This window comes from Pteropus vampyrus, unplaced genomic scaffold (genome assembly GCF_000151845.1).
Source record: "Pteropus vampyrus isolate Shadow unplaced genomic scaffold, Pvam_2.0 Scaffold39, whole genome shotgun sequence".
Taxonomy (NCBI): Eukaryota; Metazoa; Chordata; class Mammalia; order Chiroptera; family Pteropodidae; genus Pteropus; species Pteropus vampyrus.
Genome location: NW_011888820.1, coordinates 5,026,932 through 5,034,678, shown reverse-complemented (window position 1 = coordinate 5,034,678; position 7,747 = coordinate 5,026,932).

The following is a 7,747-nucleotide window of genomic DNA, read 5'->3' as shown; positions in this document are numbered from 1 at the left end:
TAATTATTATTTGGGGTGTTTAAATCATGAGTCTTACCAATTTATATTCAAAGTCTTACCAATTTCTTAGATCACCTTTTGTCCCTATCATGTTTATTGTGTTCCATGTCATTTTTCTAAAGATTCTTTCTATGTCCTTTACATTTTCTACCATTTTTATCTGAAAAATGTCTGTGTTTCACACTTGTTCTTGTATGGTCATAACTGTTCTTTATCTTTAGCATACTATTTTATATTGTCATTAGGTTTCTACAATTGCTAGTGAAAAATTTACTTTCTAACAAATCAGTGTGCGTGTGTGTGTTTTAACATATTCTCTTTCTCTCTTGTTGCTTTAAGGTCTTTGTTATTGCAGTTCTGAATTTTTGGTATAGTATACTTAGGTGTGAATTTATTTTTGCCTATCTTGTAATAAGCTTCCTAATAATGTTTCCTGATTCTAAGGCTTTATGTCTTCTATCAGTTCTAAAAAATTCTTAGCCATTATCTCTTTGTTTTATTCTCCAGAAACCTCGATTTGACATAAGTAATATTTTCACATTTTATCTTTATTTATCTTAATTTTTCCTTTATATTTTCCATCTATCTCTTTGATTTATATTGTAGGTAATTCTTCAGTTTTATCCATCAGTTCACAAATTTTCTTTTCATTTGTGTCTAATTTGCTGTTTAACCCATGAACATTTTAATAGTTTCTAGAACAATATTTGTCATCTCTAAAACTACCATTTGGTTATTTTTAATCATTTTTTTCTTGATAGATTTTTTATATAGTTAAGAATTTTAAATATTCTTATTTACTGTCGCTATACCATTGTTCAATTAAATTATCTTCTTGAGAGTTAAAACTTGCTGTTTGTTGCTTTTGCAGAATCTACCTTACAGTTATGTGTTTTATAGTTTTAGATTGTGAGCTTATCTTCAGCAAGTCTTTATGTGTAGGACTCTTTAATATGATTGACTAACAATCCAGAGAGGTCTTTTACATTTTCTGCTGTCAGTACTCTGGAATATACTAGCTATGGTTTAATTTTATATTAATTCTTCACTTTTAGGTTTAACTGAAAACACAGCAATACTGTGCCTATGAATTCCACCTTTCCCTTAATAATTGACTTTTTTCCCAAAATGTATATACAGAGTTTCTCCTCTTCCTGCCCCCAAATGAAAAGTATTTGTTCTAAGTTCCTGCTAATGGTACAGAAACAGACACAGACCCCCAGGTCGGAGGGGAGGAAGAAAAGGATATGACTGAACCCAAAATATGCCTTTCTCTCAGTGCCCTGCTTTGTCTAGACTTTAGCTACTCTCACTGCCCTGCTTTGCCTGGACTTTAGGGGCTCTCCTTTATTCTTACCGGTATAAGAGAGATTGTAAAAAGAGGAGGTACAAGACAAATATTCAGATTCAGAAGATTCATCTCTTTCTCTATGGATCAGGATATTATTCTCCAAAGAGTGTCCAAGTTGTGGGTGTATGTATCAGCTTATATCTCCTGTCTGTCAGCTTGTAGACAGGGAGAAAATCTTAGCTGGATCTTATAGCCATGCTTTTGTCTCCCTTTCCCACTCCCCACCTCCAGCTCAGACATCTCCACTTACGAGTATTCTTGTCCAAAGAGGCACAGGAGAAATATTTTGGAATAAAGGTATTTTTCTCTTCCTTCTGGGAAATACGACTAAGCTGCATAGTATCCTTTTGTTTCTTCAAAATTTCTGTTAAGGTGAAGGAAAATTAAAGAGATATATTCAATCTTTTATCCATTTGTTACAATTTAATGGCTTACTCTGTGCTAGGCACTATGGATACTACAGTCTCTTTTCTGGTCGATAAATATTCAATATTTTTACATTTTTGCCCAAGTCTTGGTGGCTAGTTTGATATAATATGGATATATTGTCTTTATGGAGTTTCAGAGGCTGAATAATGCCCTTCCACCAAGATGCCCTTATCCTATTCCCAGAACCTGTGAATGCAACTGTATAAGGCCAAAGAAACTTTGCAGATGTTATTAAATTAAAGATCTTGAGATGAGGATATTGTTTTGGGTTATGTGGGAGGGTCCTAAATGTTATCCCAATGATACTTATAAGATGAAGGCAAGAAGGTTAGTGGTAGGAGTAAGAGATGTGACAATGGAAGCAAGAATTTGGAGTTTTCAAAAAGACAAAAGAGCTGAAAACTAAGAAGTGTAGGAGGCCCCTAGAAGCTGGTAGAGACGAAGAACAGATTCTCCACTGGAGTCTCCAGAAGGAACAGCCTTGATTTTAGCCTCCTTCCTAACATATGACATATTTTGGACTTCTGACCTCCAGACCTGTAACTGGATTAGTTTTAGTTGTCCTAAGCCACTAAATTTGTGGTAATTTGTTACGGCACCTTATAACTAATAAGTAAATATACTAACCTTAAACTTAAGATCTCTATGTACTCCAGATTGACTGGGGACTTTCTCAATGGGTAGGCCCTATTTATCCAATTTTCCTTCTTTCCTGAGTGCAGAGTTGCTTGTTTGAGTCAATGATGTTACCTGCTCTTTGTGTAAATTAGAAGCTTAAAATACTTGAACTCCCAGTCACTATCTTACATGTTATCGTCATCCAATTACTACTCTTGTTTTATTGATCAGTCTGAATTAGTAATTATTATTTGGGGTGTTTAAATCATGAGTCTTACCAATTTATATTCAAAGTCTTACCAATTTCTTAGATCACCTTTTGTCCCTATCATGTTTATTGTGTTCCATGTCATTTTTCTAAAGATTCTTTCTATGTCCTTTACATTTTCTACCATTTTTATCTGAAAAATGTCTGTGTTTCACACTTGTTCTTGTATGGTCATAACTGTTCTTTATCTTTAGCATACTATTTTATATTGTCATTAGGTTTCTACAATTGCTAGTGAAAAATTTACTTTCTAACAAATCAGTGTGCGTGTGTGTGTTTTAACATATTCTCTTTCTCTCTTGTTGCTTTAAGGTCTTTGTTATTGCAGTTCTGAATTTTTGGTATAGTATACTTAGGTGTGAATTTATTTTTGCCTATCTTGTAATAAGCTTCCTAATAATGTTTCCTGATTCTAAGGCTTTATGTCTTCTATCAGTTCTAAAAAATTCTTAGCCATTATCTCTTTGTTTTATTCTCCAGAAACCTCGATTTGACATAAGTAATATTTTCACATTTTATCTTTATTTATCTTAATTTTTCCTTTATATTTTCCATCTATCTCTTTGATTTATATTGTAGGTAATTCTTCAGTTTTATCCATCAGTTCACAAATTTTCTTTTCATTTGTGTCTAATTTGCTGTTTAACCCATGAACATTTTAATAGTTTCTAGAACAATATTTGTCATCTCTAAAACTACCATTTGGTTATTTTTAATCATTTTTTTCTTGATAGATTTTTTATATAGTTAAGAATTTTAAATATTCTTATTTACTGTCGCTATACCATTGTTCAATTAAATTATCTTCTTGAGAGTTAAAACTTGCTGTTTGTTGCTTTTGCAGAATCTACCTTACAGTTATGTGTTTTATAGTTTTAGATTGTGAGCTTATCTTCAGCAAGTCTTTATGTGTAGGACTCTTTAATATGATTGACTAACAATCCAGAGAGGTCTTTTACATTTTCTGCTGTCAGTACTCTGGAATATACTAGCTATGGTTTAATTTTATATTAATTCTTCACTTTTAGGTTTAACTGAAAACACAGCAATACTGTGCCTATGAATTCCACCTTTCCCTTAATAATTGACTTTTTTTTCCCAAAATGTATATACAGAGTTTCTCCTCTCCCTGCCCCCAAATGAAAAGTATTTGTTCTAAGTTCCTGCTAATGGTACAGAAACAGACACAGACCCCCAGGTCGGAGGGGAGGAAGAAAAGGATATGACTGAACCCAAAATATGCCTTTCTCTCAGTGCCCTGCTTTGTCTAGACTTTAGCTACTCTCACTGCCCTGCTTTGCCTGGACTTTAGGGGCTTTCCTTTATTCTTACCGGTATAAGAGAGATTGTAAAAAGAGGAGGTACAAGACAAATATTCAGATTCAGAAGATTCATCTCTTTCTCTATGGATCAGGATATTATTCTCCAAAGAGTGTCCAAGTTGTGGGTTATATCTGGGTAAGTACGAGATTCCTAGAAAATGGAATAAAGTCTTAGAAATTGTTGGTTCCATTCTACTACACTCTTCTCCCCAACTGACCTACTCTGCCCCACTCCCCCACCACTTTGTCCTGAATAGCTATCTTTAGCTTCAGCAGAATCTTGGCATATTTTTATATTCTGTGCTTATATATAGATCCTGCCATCAAGAATGCCCATACTCATTTACCTTGGTTAAAAATTTTGGTGCCAATTGTCTTTTTTTTACATTTTCACCCTTTTATTTTCTGCGTCCCACCTCCCAGAGATTAACAATCTTAAATAAAATAATTAATATATATTTTTTATTTTTGAAGAAATTAACTTCATTATTATTATATTACTATCCCTGTTTCAATGATAACCAAGCTCACTGCCCATTAATCATGCAAGATTATCATCATCTCTCATGAGTATGTCTAGTATATGTACTATTTACATCGATAGCAAAATGGTATAGTTAATGAAATATGTTTGATGTATAAATTCATAACATGTTGGTTAAAACTGGGTTAAGATTTAATGTGTGACTAATTTGGTATTTGTGATTCTGAATATGGGATGAGTTTTGTGTGAGTGAGGATGGTATCTATGGTTTATGTCTGTGTGTTAGTTCAGCACATATCTATGTGTGTATATTACATTTCCTATAATTATGGATTTGTGTATGTGTTTTATATACAGTTATGTGGCTTAAATGTCGAATGCTATTATTGAGAATATTCTCTTTGAGACTAGAAGAATTAGTGTATTTATAAAATATAAGGGAATAATGAAAAAATATGAGAATGTGAAAATAATGGAGTAAAAGAAAAAGAATATATGGGCTTTGAGAATATGGCAGTGTGTGTGAAGAGGCAAAGTGAGGGTGCAGAGAAAAATGTGAAGATTAAGCGTATAGTAACATGTAATTGCATTAGAAAACAAAAGTTTAAAAGATTCTGAAGGAGTTAAGATAGAATATGGAAATTAAGGCCTAGTAATTTAACTATTAAGCATTCGCCAAACAGGAATGTGTCCATATTGCAAAATACATGTAAGAGAATGTTCAGAACATCACCTTTTCAAGTAGTCCAAGACTGAAAGCAACTCAAATGCTCATAAATGTATAATAAAAAAATATACATACAATGGTAAACATATACCAAGAATGAACAAACTAAAATCATATACAAATGGATACATTTCACAAATATAATGATGAGTGAAAGAAATCAGACACAAAGTATGCATTGTGCACTTCTATTTCTATAAAATTTAAAAATAGGGATAACTAATCTAGGGTCTTAGCAGTCAGAGAAATTATATTCTTTATATGGTAGGGACAGAAATAGAGCATAGAGAATTTAGATGTGTGTGGAAGATTGTAAGGAAAGGAATGATGAGGACAGTGAGTGCAGATGGGTCTGAAGAGGGATAATTGTGAGATCATCCATATGATGTGACATTTTCTTTGACTGGGTAGCTCTGTACTCTACCTCCAGTTCAGAATTGAGGATTCTACCACTTTGGGCTTGTTTTAAGCCGTTAGGGCTTTCACACCTTCCTGATAATATAACGTGCCCTTGCCTGGTTAATACTAACATAGTCTTCCATGTTTCTTTGATAAAACTCTCATCCCCTTAGTCCCTCTCCCATTATTTCCTCATACAAACAAACAAAAACAAACCAACAGAAATAAAACACAATTTTCTATTGATTTCCTTGGGCTTGTTCCACTCTCTGTAAACATTTGTCCCTTGGAATTTATTACTTTCATGGCTGATCACATTAAAGAAGATACAGAAGCATTCTGAGTTTCTTTCTGTTCTGGGCAGCCTTGTAGCAACTAATGAACAGAATCACTCAGCTTATCTCTTGGCTCTGCTTAGATCCCAAGTTCCCTTTGCATTTTATCCAATAGTCCCTCCTTACCAGCACCCGTGAGTTTGTCCTCAGAAGAGATGCAGGATAAGTACTCTGAAGAAGAAGAAGCTTCCCTTGCTTCTTGGCCTTGAGTTGGGGCCACTGTCTTGTGTGTATACTGCAAAGCATCTTTTTGTAAATTCGACTTTGCTGAGAAATTAAATAAAAATAGTAGAAATATAGTCCATGTTTGTGTATTTATCTGTCCATTAAACAAACAATAAGTCTACTATGCGACATGTTCAGTGAACACACATGGCCTCCATCTTCATGGGTAGCATAATTTGGTTTCTATGAAAATTTTAAATGTACAGTAATATTTACTCTGTCACTATGTCATGGGTAACTGAGTTTGCATGGGAAAGCTTCTTTATAAATGGAGCAGAGATTGCTATCTGTCTTCTTTCTACCTGAACATACGAGATTATATTTATCAGTTTCCTTTGCCTATAGTTCTGACCATGTGATTAAGTTTCTACAATGGAAAATGAGTAGAAACAACGTATTCCACTTCTAGGCATAGCCATACAAACTTCCGTCATGCCCTATATGCTCCTCCCTTTCTTACCTGACTGGGATGTTAATAACCCAGGCTTTATTTGAAAGCAGCATGTTAAAAACAAAGTTTCTATCAGCTTAGGCCCATGAATTATCTCATGAAGGAGACTTTTCTTACTGGCCTGCACATATATGCTGATTTGTTACATAAGCTAGAAATAGATTTGTGTATTAGTCACTAAAGCCTAACCTACTCTAACCAATGAAGTAGAGATGTGATATGTATTTGAGAGGCAAATACTTGGACTTGGTACATAATTAGCGGGCAATTTTGTTAGATATTAATATCTATCTTGCCCTGGATTATTTATGTTCTATATGTATATAGATGTGAATAGGTGTGAATGCATGTTTTACACGTCTGATAGTTTATACTCAACAATATCTCTGAATATGCACTAATATTTTTGAAGGTGAAATGAAGACAGCCTCACTATCCAAGCCTTCTCCAAAGGTCTACTGGAGGATGCAGAAATCCCAAACAAGCTGGAAATATCAATTTCTCTTTAGCAGTGAGTTACCACTTGGAACTTTGGGGTTGGCTCCAATCTGTTTCCCTCCCGCCTCTGAGCAATGGCTCTTCTTCATGGGAGTTTCTCATTTACTTTTAATCTCCATAGCAGCCAGAACTATTTCAGTTTTTCATTTTTCCAGAAAGAGCCAAACTTTCTCTTTAATTCAACCATCATGATTAAATGATGTTTTGTGTGTGTGTGTGTGTGTGTGTGTGTGTGTGTGTGTGTCCTGTTTTTTTCTTACATTTCATCTAGGAGCCCCACATTTACATTCTCATAGACTGACACAAAACAATTTGTTTTTACTCTTAAGTAAAATCTTTATGACATTATACTTTCATCCCTACATAACCCGCTTTTATTGTTTAAACTTGTTTTCCAATTTTTTTCTTACCTCTATGAGCCACGTTTTTTTTCTTTATTAACAGGAGAAAGTAATATTGGAAAATTTATAACAACATCATTTACTTAAACAATGCCCTTAGGCAGAAATCAAATAAAGGAAAATACATTTTGTAAGAAAAATTATACTAATCAACCATTACATCTGTAACAGATTAACCCAGAATGACATGGTATATGTCACGCAAATCCTAAAGCCACAGAGACAAGGATCCCGCGTCT